Source organism: Cydia pomonella, chromosome 25 (genome assembly GCF_033807575.1).
Source record: "Cydia pomonella isolate Wapato2018A chromosome 25, ilCydPomo1, whole genome shotgun sequence".
In the NCBI taxonomy this organism is placed as follows: domain Eukaryota; kingdom Metazoa; phylum Arthropoda; class Insecta; order Lepidoptera; family Tortricidae; genus Cydia; species Cydia pomonella.
In genome coordinates, this window is record NC_084727.1 from 2,681,643 (window position 1) to 2,701,161 (window position 19,519).

At 35.7% G+C, this 19,519-nt stretch overlaps 2 long non-coding RNA genes across 2 annotated transcripts; one reads left to right on the top strand and one right to left on the bottom strand.

Annotated features, from left to right (window-relative positions):
* Nucleotides 1–14,800: 14,800 nt before the first annotated feature.
* LOC133531801 (uncharacterized) lies at nt 14,801–16,444 on the top strand. The gene is made up of 3 exons (XR_009801599.1): nt 14,801–15,062; nt 15,175–15,307; nt 15,404–16,444. It is a non-coding gene; the product is annotated as an uncharacterized LOC133531801 (long non-coding RNA).
* LOC133531800 (uncharacterized) lies at nt 16,439–17,456 on the bottom strand. The gene is made up of 2 exons (XR_009801598.1): nt 17,248–17,456; nt 16,439–16,679 (listed from the first exon to the last, which is right to left on the bottom strand). It is a non-coding gene; the product is annotated as an uncharacterized LOC133531800 (long non-coding RNA).
* Between the last annotated feature and the right edge of the window lie 2,063 nt (nt 17,457–19,519).

Below are 19,519 nucleotides of genomic sequence, written 5' to 3' on the forward strand. Positions count from 1 at the left end.
GATGCTCCGGACGTCCAGCTATTCATACCTCGCCATTGGTCAAATTCAAGCCTTGTTTTCTTCCAGCTCGACCTTTGGCCCCATCTGTAAGCGCCGATTGAACTCTCCGCGCATTCAGCCTTAGACTTTGCCTTTAAAAACACTGATTAAAACCTTCACGATTTAGGCCAATCAAATTAGATCCAAAAATAGCGTTTTGAGGAATTAATTCCCAGCAAGCTGGAAATTGTTTTAATACATTTATTTGGTCCTAAATGCGTGTAATACGAGTTTGCTCTATCCCAGGAGGTGTGCATACATTTTGGGATCCTTAGGAGATATTTTTTTCCTTTGGATTGCCAAACCACTCGATTTAGAAGGAACCCACTATCAATTACAATAGGATTTGGTGGATCAGACACTGGTAGCTAAGAATGCGTTTTAGGATTATTAACATAATTTTACCAAAAATAAAAAATTACTACTTTTTTTTACAATTTACTACGAATACATATTAAGGTACCTTAAATCAATCAATATATTTTATTGCAAGAACATAGTTAAATTACATTTCGGATCCTCAGATATCAATTTTAATAATACTCGTAATTAGAGCAAATTTTCCGTCGGCCGTACCGTTTTCGATTTACAAGCAAAAAAAAACTGAAAAAGAGGAAACATTTATGCACACCTCCTGGAATGGAGTAAACTCGGATTACACATATTTTTAGGTCAAAAAAATCTAATTGTTTTGGCCTAATTGTGACACATTATTATTTAAGAAAACGAGACTTAATCCCGTTTGATTAAGTTCTAAAATTACGACCAACGTCAAAATAATGATGTCGACTTTACACAGTTTTCTCCAGACCATGGGGACAACGCCGTCCTTGAAACGTCTTCTGGTCAGACGTCATTTTGAAACTTACCCTATTAAGTCCCGTATTCATAAACAATAATTTGCTATTTAAGATATTTTTGGCCATTGGTACTGGTTCTGACAAGAACCAATGGCCAATGGCTAAGCCCCTACTGAAGCTCGGCCTTTGCCCTCACATGAATGAGCTTCGCAGGAAAGCTCTAGAGGTTGCAAAACTCTGTGCGGAGTACGGCCTATGTCTTACGTCTTCGCTTACACTTAGACAATGGTTGGCTTGGCCTCCGGACTTATGCGAAGCACGGTCTTCGAATTTGCTTACACTTGACCTTACCTACTCTTGGAACATTACTGCTGCAGTACTGTCAATTTCCGTGACAAAATGATGTGACGGATTGAAAATTGTATTCTCAGCAGTAAGGCGGCAATCAACGTCACTCAATTTACCAATAAAATTCAATGTAATCTTGATGAGGGGGCACCATGGTCTAGAAATGCTTAGGGCACCAAAATGTCTTAATCCGGCACTGCAAATATGCACTGTTTTAATGTCAGGGAGGGAGTTGCATTTGTGATTTAAGCACTCGAAACAGTAAGTCTTAAAATGTCAGTAACACGAATGGACTTATGTGACACCCAGGGCTCGAAAACCGGTTAAATTTCCAGACCGTTATCATGTACTTGGCGTAAAATCATTTAATTTCGGTTTCGCTCGAAAAACCGTTATATTTAAACGGGTTTTATGGGAACAATTCTTGGCAAATTAACCGGTTTAGAGCAACAAAAACCGGTTTCTTCCTATGTCGGTGTCTATGTTTACGTGGCACACCACCAGGCTGACCGACCGTTGCGTCGCTTGTCGAATAAACGGTTTTTTAGGTTAAAATAAAGTTCTTATTACGTTCGCGTTCTTATAAAAGTTCGGAGGAAAACCTAAATAAACCGGTATTTACCGGTATTTAAAAAAACCGGTTCCGAGCTTTGGTGACACCTCTGCTGGATTTGGAATTTTGGACACGTCCCTCTCTACGTCGTTACGTCGTCGTACGTTCGCTTATTATCGTGCGGTGTATGATGTGGATCCACTTTATTGCCACCATATCCTTTTATATTTAAAATAAACTAAGTTTTTTATACCACGCTTGTGACAAACAAGTATACGGCCCGCCAGCTGGTAAGCGGTCTTCGTAGCCTATGTACACCAGGGATGTTACATAAGCGTCACCGACCCTTTAAAAACTTATACAGTCCTTTTTTGAAAAGTCCATACGGTAGCCCCTCGAAAAAACCTCTGGGCTGCGGTTTAGCTGGAAGGAATCCCTTAAAGTGATGAGTGCACCTTTGTTGTATTCTTTCTTTGTTATGTATGTTGCGAATGCAACTTATTAGTGTATAAAATCAATGCAGTAGCTAAACGCAGCCGTCGGGCTCGGCTAGTATTCGGAGGCTTTTCAAAAGCACCAATAGGAGCGCTCCACATATTATCTAACGCGGCCAATTAGAAGCATCTAAATTTAAACCACTTTTTTGTACTGATCATATATTGCAAATCACTCTTTCATCATCCTCCACACTATCAACACCCACTTTTCTACATTGAATCGTTTTGGCAAGAACCCTTCTAAACCAGTACCTTTTGGAAGATTATACTTCACTTTATTATCAATCGAAGTTTTATTTGAGTCGTCGAGAACCTGACTTGCACGGCGGCTACAATGTATTTGTTTTGTTTGAGCAATAAAGTGTTTTACTAATACTAGTACTAATAAATATGTACTTTATTTTCCATATTATTTTAAATAGAACAATTTATAGGGCACGGCTTCATGTCGGCGCTCCACATATACTGCACCACTGTTTCGGTATTTTAGTTAATTTATTTTTAGCTTACTCGGTTTGAGTTTCCGCAAAAAGCAACCGAAATGACTGCTAACGATTTCTAATGTTTCATTTAAGTGCCACCCCTAACTGTCAAGTTAGCTTTGTGAATTTGGCAGCAGTGACTGACTAAAATTTAAAAAGCTTATTCTGGCCAGTTACGCGCATTGTTCGATATTCAAAAATGTTTTCTAATTTTGTACTCTTATTGAGTAAATTAGAGTTGTTCTTCTCATTTCATTTTATTAAATAAAATAAAGATACATAAACATAACATAACTTAATTAATACTATTTTAAATATAATATTTTTATTAATAAGTGTCGCACGATGACGCAATAGGTAATTTTGCTAAATCATAAAGTCCGTCTTAGCCTTAGTCTAAGAACGTCATAATTATATAGACATTTTACATTAAAGACGGCATTGCCACATTTTGTTAATGCAAATGTTTAATACAAAACAAGTAAACGAGCATTTATCACGATAAAATACTTATTTATCAATGCAAGCAATAGTAAAAGTAAAGCGTGGTAAAGTAAGAGATCATTATGTTTACCGGTTTCAACAGAAGGCCTAACGCATCGAAATTTCGTTTTATTTTCCTCTCTATCACTCTTGCGTATTCGCAGGATAGAGAGCCAGATAACGACATTCGATTGACTTCGCGGTAGGCCCAAGGGTTCCGTGAACATTGCTTACCGAACTCCAGTGCAACGGAACAACACTGATTCGAAATTTGAATTGACTTGATTTTGTGACGTCACCAATCGATTATTGTGCATTAACCTATAGTCGCGAGTGCGGGCGAAGGATTACAATCCAATTTATCGTAAGCTCTAGACGTGTAGTTAGTATGCGTAATTTGAAAACGCGCTTATACTGGTATTATAACCTTGAATCGCTCAAGTTATGTAAGCGTTTGGAGTATAACCTAGCGATTACAGTGCAGTGGGCCTACCGTTAACACCGAAGTTCGCAAATCGCGGGCATCTATCTCTTTTATTCCTCATAAGGCGTAATTAGAGTGATAGAGAAAGATGCCCTCAATTTGTGAACTTCGTTGTTCGCGGTAGGCCCCAATACCTACGTCCAATGTAGTGTATAAGTGACATTTTATAAACCTTAAGTACATACAAATAAGGTCCACTAAAGATCAGGTATTTCTAGTACGATAAATTCTTCCCCTTGTAATAAATTTCCGTTACCGATATGTACTTTAAAGCAAGAGAATATAGTTCATTATTGTGTTTCGTGTGTAGATGTATGTATGTAGAATTGTAGATACATAATTTGTTTCGGTAACGCTGGGAATTCTGATTTCGTTTCCGATTTATACCTATTTATTTTACATATGGTTGCTATCGTCATAATATACTTTCATAATGTCATATGTAATTAGATTTTCGTGTTGTGTTGTGTATCGAAATGTACCTATTTAAAAGATAAACAGATATAGACTACTAAGTGATAAAACTGCTTATCTTTTATCTTCATACATAACGATAACGTGATATAGAAAATGCTGAGTTAGCATTTAAGGTGCCTGTTTAGGCTATTTATTTCTCCAAAACACAGTCATTAGTGAATTACCTACTGTTGTAAGCTTGTATGAGAGAATAAACGGTATTGAAATCAACACATTACAATAGGTATTATTTAAATATATATAGTTGTAGGTATTCATAATTTTTAATTTTATAAATACATACTTCGGTACGACAAACGAGCGATAATAATATATTATATATTTTTAGTTAATTGTAATACTTAGTAATAAATTACAAATTAGGTAGTTGCCTCATATTCGAAATAAAGATTTTATTTTATTATTTCTTATTAGTTAGAGTCGGACCTGCATGTGACACCTATGCTGTTGTAGTCGACCATAGGCTACGGTGTCCGCTTCTCATCGGATAGTATAATTTTTATAAAAGAGTGAAAAATACCAGAAAATTATTCCAAAATAAATCATGTACCCAGGTATATGAAACCTAATATCCAGTACAAATATACAAAATTAAAAACATATAGATATTTAATACCTTAAACCCTAATTAAAAACGAAATATGTAGGTACATAACAATACCCTATTTAATAAAACTAAAACCGCCTAATGTGTACCGGTCCTACGCACACATTGAAGACGTGTTCGTTTTTCAAATAATCCGAAGTTAGCACTCGTTCCAAATTATACCTTATCAGGTCAGGTTAAGGTTGATATTGCATTGGTTTCTATTTTTATTATTAGGTGTGTGTACAATACGTGTACCTATCGGGATTACGGTATGGTAAATATTATTATTACTACTTTTTGCAGGTTTTAACACTTTTAACTAGTAGGTTTAATAGTAAAAATTATATAGATCGTGTCATACACGACGACGCGAACGACGAAAGCTGGTAGAGTTAGACCAAGATAACTTTGCAACGATTTTCAACCAACCAACCATATATAGATACAATATGGTATACACGTATAGGTAATTTTAGGAAAGTACATTTTTTCACATAGCTTGGATACGGTGACAGCTGTCGTGTCCATAAAATGTTTATTAACCTTAAAAACGCATACCTAAATGTATTGAGAGAACAGCTATTACCGTACCGTAATAAATTAAGCCGTTTTTGCGGATATTTGAAGTGCACTAGCGCCTAAAGAAACATAAATATCAAAAAAAGCAAAACAGTCCGACACAGATATCAATAATATAATAATCTTTGTTGAAAAAATCATTCCTTTAGTTTCAAAAACCGCGGAGGAAACAGTCGAGTACGTTTGTATGGAGAAATGACCACTCCTGTTGCCTCTTAAGTATAATAGAATTAAATCATTTGAACGGAATGGAATAGTTGGTTATGATTCCAGTAACAAACAGCCCCGTATCCTAAACAACCACACTTTAAAGGTAAGTAATTAAAAAGATGTAATTTAAAGGATTACGGCAGTAAATATAAATAGAAGTGTCTTGGTGTGTACGCGGCCTAAACAGCAATTTCAGCCAAATGGATACGGCGCGGGACGCGACACACGGGGCGGGTTTGTGTTCCGCAAGCATTATATTACTTTTTATACCAAATTTTAAAAGTAATAAAAAAATATTAACTTTAATAAAAAAACGGCCGGTCCCGTATTTTAACATCGTATCCCGTATTTTTCAATGCCCGTAGAACCGGAAATTGGAGCTGGTCACCATAATTGAAACCAAATACGGTTGCTTGCAGGCCTAAGATCTTCAACTTGTATCAAAATGAGCTACTTCGAATTTGAAGCCTATATATAAGCATAAGGAACATAACGATTATATTTTTCTTCTTCTTTTACTCCAATGAAGGCGTAATTAGAGTGACAGAGAAAGTTGCCCGCAATTTGCGAACGATTTTCGCGGTAAATACCCCAGAGGACCTACCGCGAAGCATGTTCGTCGTGTTGCCTCACTGTCGCACTTATAAATTTTTAGGTAAGTGTGACGGGGCGGCAACACGTCGAACGTGGTTCGCAGGAGGCCCTCTGGTGTCATAACTATTCGGGCTTGCTACTTGCTACCTTTACTTCTCGGCCTCTGTTTCGCAGTTTAGCAGTACTATTTTCATGTAACACCTATATACCGTGTCTTATGAGATGATGATGAAAAGAAAAGAGTAAATTCCAGATCTAGAGCAGAGCCCAACTGGGGAAGTACCTCCACCTTACAGAAAACAGCAGCCAAATAACACTAGACCCTATTCATAGTGTTGGGTTCCTGCCGGTGAGTAAGGTTGCCAGAGAGCTCAACTAGGGGCGGGTTTAGGGTCGGCAACGCGCATGTAACTCCTCTGGAGTTGCAGGCGTACATAGACTACGGAGACTGCTTACCATCAGGCGGGCCGTATGCTTGTTTACCACCGACGTAGTATAAAAAAAAATATATAAAATTTATTTTACTTTATTTCATAACTCTATCAAACAAAAATGCAGTATCGAACAAAGACGTGAAACCGCCCCGTGTGGCCGCCGTGACCCGCTCGCTCCAAATGAATGTGCGCGGCCCGCGCCACACGAGCCGGTTTTACCTAATTGTGTTATTGCTTTTTAATTCTTTGTTATTGTACGAAATATTACCTGTACCCCTAGTGTAAATTTATTCGATGGCGTGACGTGACGCGTTTGCGTTAAGTCTCATTTTGTATGGGATTTAGAAATACAGAAATAGCGCGCGGGACGTTTTGGAAACTCAAAATCCCATACAAAATGAGACTTAACGCATAAATTTACACTAGGGGCTCTGTTTAGATTTACGATTAAAAAGAAACATCACTAGCATTAAGTGTTTTAAAAACTTATAAGTCTGAATATTGCTGAGTCCGACTGGAAAAGTGAAGTCATTTTTTAATAGAAATTTGTCATTTATGATGACATTACCACATTTTGTCATTGCCATGCAGAATTAGCTTGGTCGAACTCAGCTAAATATGTATATGTATGTGCGAGACTGAGCTAAGACACATAAAGTCAGACCATGCTAAGTTGGCAGCGATTTGATAGCCAAGCCTTTTTTTTTTAAGTTTGACGTTTAAAATAACACTTGCACTCTTAGTGCAAAAAAAAACTATAAGTAATATTAAAAATATTATTCTGTCCATTCTTCCATTCTGAGCAGCCAAAAATAAAAAAAAATGGACCTATATGCATTTGTTTTGTAATAAAATATGTAATAGTAAGTTAACTAAGTATCTATTCGTAAATTACATAATATCACACTTGAAATAGGATACTTTAGAACAATTCAGGTCAATTACTAGCCTACCCTAAGGTTGTCTGGAAGAGATCGCTTACAGCAATAAAACCGCCTGTTGCTACCTTTACATTTAATTCCTGTTGTGCAATAAAGAATATTTACTTACCTACTTTATAAAACGTCTTACCTAACAATTTGTTACTATGTACGGTCAACCAATTTGATTCCTAGGCCAGTATGAACCTTGTCGCTTTAACTACTAACCCTATATGACATGCATCACTCAATAAGCACTGTCGTAGAAGTTATTATGACCAGTACCCCTAGTGTAAATTTGATCGACATCATAACGTGACTGACGAACGCGTTTGCGTTAAGTCTCATTTTATTTAGGATTTTGAGTTTCCAAAACGTCCCGCTTGGCGCGCTCTTTCTAAATCCAATACAAAATGAGACTAAACGCAAACGCGTACGTCACGTTTCGAAATCGAATTTATTTACACTAGGGGTAATGGTTCTATAGTGGCCTACGATTCAAATTGGTTGACGTACATTAGTAAGACATGACGTCACTAAATACTGTGTGAATACACTTTTTTATGTTTTTGCTGATTTTTAATAATGGAAAGATGTTTGACCTTGTTTTTTTTTTCGTGTAATTTTTTTTTAGGTTTGCCAATACAATAAATATTATAAATAATAAGTTATAAAATGATAATGCTTGAGTATTCACAAAGCGCTGGTGGCCTAGCGGTAAGAGCGTGCGACTTGCAATCCGGAGGTCGCGGGTTCAAACCCCGGCTCGTACCAATGAGTTTTTCGGAACTTATGTACGAAATGTTATTAGATATTTACCAGTCGCTTTTCGGTGAAGGAAAACATCGTGAGGAAACCGGACTAATCCCAACAAGGCCTAGTTTTACCCTCTGGGTTGGAAGGTCAGATGGCAGTCGCTTTCGTAAAAACTAGTGCCTACGCCAAATCTTGGGATTAGTTGTCAAAGCGGACCCCAGGCTCCCTTGAGCCGTGGCAATATGCCGGGACAACGCTAGGAAGAAATATTGCTTGAGTATTCACCCAATTACATGCAAACACGGCACACATGGAACAGATGTTGCTTACGTATGTTTTTTTTAAATCCTAAGTACTAAATTAGTAGAATACAGAAAATAAGCTAAATAACTAGTGAGATAGATACTATCAGAAGATCAGAACCCCTAGTGTAAATTTATTCGATAGCGTGACGTGACGTACGCGTTTGCGTTAAGTCTCATTTTTTATGGAATTTAGAAACAGCGCGCCAAGCGGAACATTTTGGAAACTCAATATTCCAGTGTCCCAAACAAAATGAGACTTCACGCGTACGTCACGTCACGATATCGAATAATTTTACACTAGGGGTGGGGCACAGTAGTCTAAGTTAGTATAAGTTAAGATTTCATAAATGGTGGTCAACAATTTAATTTATACAGCAATAGTAACTTACAATAATCGTCATAGCCTATTAATACGAGTTTTTTAGAAACAACTCCGCGCAGTCGGTTAGCGGAGGGCATAAACGGAATTCATTGAAATATATTCCAGTAAAAACTGGACAGGGGAAACTGTGGAGTCGACTTGAAGCGTGAACATTTTGTTTAGTCGTACACAGGGCTCGGAACCGGCTTATTTTTAAATCCCGAAATAGCCCAATATTTTTAATTATTTTTTACTCTTTACGTAGGACTGGATCATGTATTTAGGTTACAACTTCGCATTATTAGACAGTGCCATTAAACATGAAATAATAAAGCAAAGAACGAAAAAGAACGTAATAATATCGGTATTAGGGTTCCGTAGCCAAATGGCAAAAAACGGAACCCTTATAGATTCGTCATGTCCGTCTGTCTGTCCGATTCTGTCACAGCCACTTTTTTCCGAAACTATAAAAGCTATACTCTTCAAACTTGGTAAGTAGATGTATTCTATGAACCGCATTATGATGTTTACACAAAAATAGAAAAAAAACAATAAATTTTGGGGGTTCCCCATACTTAGAACTGAAACTCAAAAAATCTTTTTTCATCAAACCCATACGTGTGGGGTATCTAAGGATAGGTCTTCAAAAATGATATTTAGGTTTCTAATATAATTTTTTTCTAAACTGAGTAGTTTGCGCGAGAGACACTTCAAAAGTGAAAAAAAGTGTGTCCCCCCCTGTAACTTCTAAAATAACGGAATGAAAAATCTAAAAAAAATATATGATATACATTACCATGCAAACTTCCAACGAAAATTGGTTTGAACCAGATCTAGTAAGTAGTTTTTTTAATACGTCATAAATGGTACGGAACCCTTCATGGGCGAGTCCGACTCGCACTTGGCCGCTTTTTTATATGAAAAATAACCGGTTCCGAGCCTTGGTCGTACAGGATGTTTATTTAGTCACCTGCAATAATTTACGGGGTGAATATATAGGTCATACTGAGCAACTTTTACTAAGAGACCAACCCCGAAATCGCGAAAAAAAAATTACTATCTCATAGAAAATGTCAAGGTCAGACAACCAGAATGTATGAAACAGCCTTTTTTTCGCGATGTCGAGGATATTTAACCATAAATGTGACATTATCTATCATCAGTGGCGGCGCGTCACAAATATTCGTAGGGAACCCGGAGCTAATTTTGGTTTCCTTTTCTCCATAAACCTATCGTGAAAGTACTCAACGGGCTGAAATTAGACAAGCCGGTGGGAATCGAGTTCTTTGAACGATCCGCCACTGTTATCTATGAAAAGGGACCTTATTGTCGGTGGCGCTTACGCCATTGTCAACGATGCTCCCATATTATAAACAACGCCGCGCTACGCAGTGCGGTTTAAGCGCCATCGACAATAAGGTCCCTTTTCATAGATAATGTCACAAATTATTGCAGCTGACTAAATAAACAGCCTGTATTAAGTAACTAAATATTCTTTATTGCACCACAAAAAAAAAAAAACAAATTTAAAAACAGATTTACAATGTAAAGAAACGTAGCAAGTTAGCAACAGGCGGTCTTACCTGATCACTCACTGTAAGCGATCTCTTCCAGACAACCTCCTGTATATAGGGTAACAGCACCAGTGGCCAGCCAGGGACCAGTAGTCAGCCTTTTACGTCGTTTATTGGTCATAAATATCTGGTATATTCGATTAAACAAATCGCGAGTAGTCAAATAGGAGCTCTGATTACCTATTCGTTAATACGTAACGGGGCAGGTGCGGTGAGGTATCGGGGAGAAGAAATATACTCGTTTATAAAGGTGATGTTTGTTGACGAGAGCTTGAATGTCATGTCCGCCATATTTTTTACTGCACGTGGTGTTCTTTTAACGCGTGAGAAAAAATATGTTTTAATATAAAAAGTTACTGTTTTTTGTTAATGATGGGTTTATTGGTTAGTTTATCTATTAAATTGCGTTATATTTAAATAGAAATATCAATATTTAACTTATAAATTGAGGAGGTTGACCACTGGATACCACTTTTTTTACAAAAAATCCAGTGCCCAGCCTCCCGCGGCTGACCTTTGGGTTATTAGTTATTTCTTTTATTTTCGATCCAATACGACCGTTAGGACCGTTACATTTACATTTTCAAATTTAGTTAGGCATGTCTCAGTCAATTTAGAGTAAAACCCAGTAGTCAGCCGCATTTGAAATAACGTTTTAATGCGGCTGACCACTGGGTTTCACGGATCCAGTACTCAGCCATTATCTTCCTTGGTACGTCGCTGCCAAATATTATGAACTTTAACTCATTTAAATAAGGTTCAAAAGTGTATACATACTTTTGTTGAGAAATATTCCAATATCTAACGGGCCCCTGCACGGGTTTCACCAGCATTTAAACCGATTTTAAAAATAATGAATTCTATTAAATAAACAGATTCATTAATAAAAAATAAGAAGATAAATACAGTGTTTATTCGTTTGCAAGAATAATTTTAAGCACCTATGGCCTACAAATTTCGTAGCATGAGAATTGTACTTATAAGAGTATATGTACCTACCTATACTCTAGCTTCCTACCTAGGAATGATAAATATTATAATATCGTTAACTTTAATACAAATAATAGTGTTTTTTATTTCATTGTTATTAATAGTTTATAAAGGCTGAGTACTGGGTACACAAAGGCTGCTTACTGGATTTTAGAGGCTGACTACTGGAGAAAAGTGCCATTTTTTGTTTAATCTTAATTATAGATATTATAAAGAGGATTGTTATTTTTTGACATACTTTGTTTTAAAACTATAATAAACAATTAATCTAACCATGTTATGAGTTTATTTATCCGACTAATCCTGTAGAAACGTCGAGAGTACAAACTTTAAAAATGCGTTATAAGGCTGACTACTGGTGCCTTTACCCTATTGTGAGATGGATGATGACTAGGCCAGACCGGTCGTCATAAATAAAGTGAAGTTTTACTAATAATTTATCATTATATTTAGTAATAAAAGTTTACATATACAGTCACGTCTGAAAATATCGATACGAAAAAATTACAAAAATATGTATACACGAATTTATTGCCCATATATTAAGGTAGTGTATACATATTTTTGGCACAGACGTGACCGTACATGTTAAAAATTAAAACTTTAATTGCGTATCTACTTCTTTCTCTGTTCCACCCATCCTTTCCCTCGAAAAGCCTCGGCGACAAAAGTTTTAATTATATCTCTAGCTCCCTCCCTCACCCCACTGTATTGTATAGAGCCGTCCCGCTCGCACACCAGACCGCTCTCCTAGGTTTTGTATTCGGACTTTTTATAAGATTGTGTTATTGGGGATAGATGATTTTAACCGACTACGGGGTGTTTAGGAGGGTAATGCTTTTAAAACAAATAATAATATAAATAAGTAAATATTGGAAAGTAGTTCGTTATATTATAAGGTATTTAAACAACCTTTTGTTTTGCACCAAATTTTGTTTTTAAAGAGAGATTGACATAGTAACACTTTTTACTTCTAATTTAGAATAAAACTTTTTACTTCTAACTTAGAAGTAAAAAGTTTGTATCATAAGTGTTAGCTCTTCTAAGTCCTATTTTATTGTTAAAACATTATTTATTAATTTTAAATTATTGTTTTAGGAATACATTTGAAAAATTATCCTTTATTTCTCGTACCTATTACGCAAAAAACTAGGACAATATATCATTTAATTATTTTAATATCCCTGTAACAATCCTGATCGGGGCCAGCCGTATCCGGTCGGATTGGGGCCAAAATACGGCTGGATCCGGCCGGATTAGGGCCAAAATACGGCTGGATCCGGCCGGATTAGGGCCAAAATACGGCTGGATCCGGCCGGTTAAGACCAAAATACGGATTGAAAATCAGTCCGGTTTGTAATCCCTACGAGTATGACAAAGATGAAATTGAATGGAATGCGAAAATTATTCAAAAATAATAGATTTCTTCGTAGGTATACAAATAAATATGGAAGTATTTATTTGTGTCCTTATGTATGAGTATAACCTATCTTATATATTTAAGTGAGCAATTCTTGTACATATATATAAACATATATATTAATATATTTCATGATTTCAGTGATCTCGGAAACGGCTCAATGATATTTGCTAGGTATATGGGGGTTTTCGGACTTTTCGGGGACGAAAAATCGATCTTTAATAACATTGTGTCTGAATATATAATGTAAATATGTACCTACTTTTTACCTACGTTGTACAGTCAAGGTATTGAATATTGGAGAAAGTGCCAAAAATATGTACACACTACTTTACATGGGCAAATAAGTTCCTGCTTACATATTTTTGGCACTTTGTCCGTGTCGATATTTAATACCTTGAAGTGTACAGTCGCGATCAGACACCGGAGCGGCCAAGGTGCTCACAAATATCTGAACATGCCTCTATTGTCAAAGCGTTAGAGTGCGTGTTCAGATATTTGTGAGCACCCGGCCGCTCCGATATATCTGATGGCGCCTGTACATGCAATTCGACATTTGGTTTTCCTCGCTTAATTCCAGTGTGTTTTATGTATCCGTGTGGATTGAGTAGATTTTATTGGATCTATTTTTATGGGACATAAACCTGGCAATCCGGACAAATATGCGATAAAAAAGTGCGAGGCGGACTCGCGCGGTGAGGGTTCCGTGTCTAATTAAAGCCGGATTTAGGACAGACTAATTTAATGTGACGTCACATTACATTATCATTTTGTTAGAGGCGTTTCAATCGTCGAGTGCGAGCGTCAGACTTTAACTCTCATTTCTGATCTTTGTGTTGCTTAAATGGTTAAATGCCATAAGTCCCATATAGACATTTGATCCTCAGGAAAATCAAGATCGATTCGACCGACCGATGATCGACATTACTTACAAAAAAACCGAACAAGTGCGAGTCGGACTCGCCCACCGAGGGTTCCGTACTTTTTAGTATTTGTTGTTATAGCGGCAACAGAAATACATCATCTGTGAAAATTTCAACTGTCTAGCAATCACGGTTCATGTGAGATACAGCCTGGTGACAGACAGACAGTGGAGTATTAGTAATATTTATTTATTTATTAAGGTTTGCCAACAGGTGTATTACAAATACAATTGGGTTTAAATAATAATCACAAAAATCATACCGGAGTATTCACCCAATTATAGGCAATCCATCTACAAATCTTAGGGCAGAATTGTATCCCAATAAATTCTTTTGGATTATAAGAACATGTTAAACTACTTTTAGGGGACCTGTAATGACCATATTTTTGTAAATAGTGAATTTAAAATATCTTTTGGCACACGTCACGTGACCAAACTCGAAACGTCATTGAAGATTCTGATGACGTCACAACTCTCGGATTGACACTGTTGACAGGTAGGCGATAAACAACAAATGACAAATGTCAGTTGACAGTTCGTATCTTCTACATGTGTATGTAGTTATGTGTCAAACCGTAAACTGTGACGTCACACAATTTTCAAAGAGCGTTTTGGGCGCGAAATCATCTGTCTAAATATATTTTCTTAATTTAACATATTTGTTAAGTATTGGAACGGGGAGCACAGACAGATAACAATATTTAAAGCCGTTTTTAGTATAAAAGTTGAATTAACTTTAGGGCAACTAATAAGGGCTTTATTAATTTTAGGGCAACTTTTAGTTAATATGGAACGTAATACAAGCGTTTCAAAAAATTGGAAACAACCCTATTCTTAACCTTAGCCAAAACAAAACAAAAAAAAGCTACAAGCATTTAGATACAAGAAAGCAAAAAGAAAAGTAAAACAGATGTAACTATTCTAGAACTAACCTCTATGATATGAGAAACTACAAAGACTCCAAAAATACTACAATTTCATGTATAGTTGGTCAAGCAAATCTTGTCAGTAGAAAAACGCGGCAAATTTGAAAAATCGCGGGCTAGCAACACTGTGTTCGAATAATTCCAAAATCGCGTGTAATCTGTGTTTTATCTGTAGAATGTGGATCGTCCATCTTGTTTGTTTACATTCCGAATCGGTGCTAATTCAAGAGAAATTTCTGCTCCCAGCATTAAAATAAATATCAATATATTAAATAATATTGTGCATGACCATAAGCAAAGTCAAGATGCCTACAATGTAAGTAAAATCATGCTCGTTGATCTTAACCATTAGAAAATTTTGAGGTTATGATAATTACTGCAAGATCCCGGAGAATTTATAAGATAATGTGCAGTTTTTTCTGTTTCAGGGTTAAAAGGCTTAAATAAAGATAAAACGTATGCCTAAATATATCCAATAAGACCACGAATCGTGCCCTCGAAACCGCAACTGATTCGATTGTTCCCAATATCAACAGACGAAGTCCTCAAATATTTTCAAAGGTAACTTTTTTAAACAATCTTAAGACGTTTAAGAACCTTGATTATACCTACTTTCTTTCGCAACATCTACCTGATCCTTACATGTGTTTGTTGCAGGATTAAAACTCGCCCAATATAAGGTGTTCGTAAAAGTTTCTCTTCATACAAAACTTACCTACGGCGGTTTACGTTACGTACATACGTGTACAACGCAAACAAGACGAAAAATAAACTTGTTAATTAAAAAAACTAAAAAAATTGGGACAATAGTTTAGATTATTATTGTAAAAGTTGTCCGTTTGTTAATCATCACGAAAATATATTATTTAGGCTGATTTGTTTCATGCACTCAGCTATTGCACATGTATACCTATGGAAAATCCTAGTTTATACTTTCTGAAGTCGGTATGTACCTATTTAAGAGAAGTTTTAAGTCGCTTTACCTGTTTGTTCAATAAATTAAAATAATTTATTCAGTGTGCATAATTTTAGAAAAATATTTTAACATTTAAATCATACCTTCTTTTATCCAGAAACAATATAACTCCATATTACTCACATGAGTGCAAGTTGTTAAGTTTCCATTGTCAAGGTATCTTTTATTAATATTTTGAGTACCTGAAATTGTGTCAGTTCCTGACAAGTCTTGAATAGACTAATGTGAAAGTTAATAAAATTTCTTAACATCATTCTCCTGATATCTAAATGACTTTTTTAAATATCTACATATAAAATATGATCTAGCCGATACATGTAAATATCTAACATTTTTAGCATGTATAAAAACAGTAGTGTGAGCAAAACCTTACCAAGCTAGCATGTAAGAGTGGTCTCAGAGATATTGGAATATCTCTGTACTATAAATTAGGCAAATTGCTTTAGACTAAGTTTTATGTGTAACTACTACTATAAGAATAAATTTTGAAACTTGGAATGGAAACTTTAAACTTGAAATTACAAATTTTCAAACAGATCTGTTTTATGCTTAAGATGCAATAAGTGACTAGGTCCAAAGTATTCTGATGCTTGGTTGGAGTGGACCAGTAACATTGGTAACTTAATGATATTTTTTCAATGAATGGCCTGAATTAAGTGTAAGGAAGCTAAAGTGACCCGTATCTTAATTGCCTTGAAATTAAATGAACACCAAAATATCTGCAGTTGTGTTTTATTTATTTTTAATCTGTATATTTATATAAGTATATTGTAAAACCATTTCAAAATTACACTGGTATGTGAATGTGACATTGTTCAAGAGAAATACACTAATTTACAATTAACAAGTGGCATAATTATTTTCTTTGGGCTTCTTCAGTTTCTGAACTGATGTTAAAAACAGCTTTCTACCGTGGTGCTCATGTTCTCTTTGCTCCCTATTTGTCTTCTAAGTTTGCTAAAACAGAATAAAACCATATCAAAATGATGTAAATAGTCCAGATATTTGATATTTAATAAGCCCTGCAATTGTGACAAGAATATTTACAGTGATACCCTACCAGGGCTACCGCTGCCAGTGATGGCTCAGGGGTTACTTACCTAGGTTTTAATATTTACCTAAATAAAACAATGGATTGTTTTATTCTAGTTAAATTCAGTAGTATAGGTACCTACTAACAGCTCGTTTGGTAAAAAGTACTCAAGTGCAAATGCCTTAACCTTTACATTTATTTAGCTATGACATCTTCATGTTTAAGTTGGAAAATATATGTAGCAGATCTGCTCCTAAGCATACCAAAGGTTAAGAATGCGAGCGCTCGCCTTTTGTGTCCACCTTTTACTAAGCATACAAACCTTTATTTTAATTCAAACTATTGATATATTTTTCGATTGTACCTACCTAAATATGTCTAATTAGCTTTTGAAGGTTGCATAAAGGAGCATTTGTATTGCATTTTATCGTGATATATCTTTAATATCGAATTCCAACCGAGAAATCTGATAATATATTAAAATCCAGCTACCTGCGGAAGCAATGATTTGATTCAAACATTATTTTCTCCAGCATAGTCCGTTTGCAAATAGGTATTTTTTGATCTCGTTTTTCATATTGATTGACATCGTTTTTACTCCAGTTTAAATTGTCCCTCTCATAATAATAACAATTTCCAAATGCTTCAATAAACCGCGAGCGGCAATTTTAGTTGACGTACGAAGAGCGCGCTCAGCGGAAAAAAATTTGTTTCGGTTCGATGTACATTGCTGCTTTTCTTAGCGCAATACTGCTCTGTGAGTGTTGCCATACTTCAGTTTGCTTTACATTGCTACTGACAGACTTTGCTTGACAGACTATACCAACCTATACTAGAGACACAGAGGTATGTGCATACAATTGCAGGAATTAGAATAGGGTACCATTTTTAGGGTTCCGTAGCCAAATGGCAAAAAACGGAACCCTTATAGATTCGTCATGTCCGTCTGTCTGTCCGTTTATTACCCTTTGGGTACGGAATACTAAAAAGTACAGGTTGACTGCAGACATGACAAATACGAACGTTTGCGAGAAAATATGATGGCAAAGGATTATGCACTACATCTGTACAATGGCCAACTTCAATCAATATAATATAATATAATAAATAAGTAGAGTAAAATGCGATTGCTATAAAGAATTAATAATTTCACCCGCTACCTACTTTTGGTGCTAAATCGGATAAAGCTTTGCTCCGCACTTCGTATTGAACCGTTTTGATACTTTTATTATTTTTAAACGAATTTCATTGCGTATATAGGATGTGCGAATTTAGTCGCCTGCAATGATTTACGGGGTGAATATATAGGTCATATTGAGCAACTTTTACCGTGGGACTAATATTAAAATCGCAAAAAAAAAAATTCTCTCCAATAGAAAATGTCAAGGTCAGACAGCCAAAATGTATGAAACAGACACAGATTTCGGGGTTGGTCCCATAGTAAAAGTTGCTCAGTATGACCTATACAGAGTGATTCATGAGACGTGAGCAGGACCAAGCCGACACAACAGTGAAATTGTGAAATTTTCGAATTTTCAAAGTCGTTGCGCGGGTAGACACAAAAGACTTACAAAACTTTTTTTCCCCGAATTTGGTACCTTTCAGTGTAGGTCAACTTTTTATCACTATTAGAAAATAAAATTACAAAAAAAAATTGGCCCATTCAAAAACGACCCACCAAATTTAGCATGCTTCAAAAAATAATTCAAATTGAATCTAGAATACTATAGGTATTAGCTGATTAGCTCGTGATGTCGCTGTAATACTAAGAGGGAAGTACAGATTCAATTCAATGTTTTAAAATAAATATTAATTACTAGTGACTCTGTGAGCTGTGGACCTCGCGTGAAGCTTAAAAAATTTAAAAGTTAAAAATATGTACTTCGTTCGTTGAGTCGTTATCACAGAGAACTCACAATGGTCTTAAGCGCCATAGATTGCTATTGGCGCTTAAGTAAGCCCTTATGCCAATTTCAGCATTTTGAATAAAAAACAAAAACTGGATACTCAAAAAAACTATTTAATCATAGAATATGGTCACAAAATATGTGTCCTGATTTAACTTTTTTTTATGCCGCCATAGTATTAGATTGGTACTTAAAGGTAAATAATTTACGATTCAAAATAACTTACTATTTCTATAAAAGATCATAATATAAATTCTTATAGATATGAAACATATATTTAAAATATAGTAATATAATTTATAACGTAATAGGTTATTGTGAAGTAAACGAATCTGAATTTGATTTTTTAAGGTTCCGTACCAAAACGGGATCCTATTAGTAAGTCTCCGCTGTCCGTCCGTCCGTCCGTCCGTCCGTCTGTCACCAGTCTGTATCTCATAAACCGTGATAGCTAGACAGTTGAAATTTTCACAAATGATGTATTTCTGTTGCCGCTACAACAACAAATACTAAAAAGTACGGAACCCTCGGTGTGCGAGTCCGACTCGCACTTGTCCGTTTTTTAAATCCAATAAATATTCGCATGATATTTTTTACATCCTTACCAGCTGCAATTGCAAGCTACAAGTATCAATAATAGTTCGTCGTCGTACACAGCAGGTCAATATTGTGTCTATGCCAACGCTGCACGTCCCTAAATACAACACACGTGCTGCTTTCCAACAAGCAACACGGTGTATACTGTGCCGTTCGTACTAGAACACATTGTACTTTAAAATGGAGATATACTACTTTAAAAATTGTTTAATCCTCTAAATATAGAAGAAACATTGTTAGTTATAAATAAAGTTTATTAA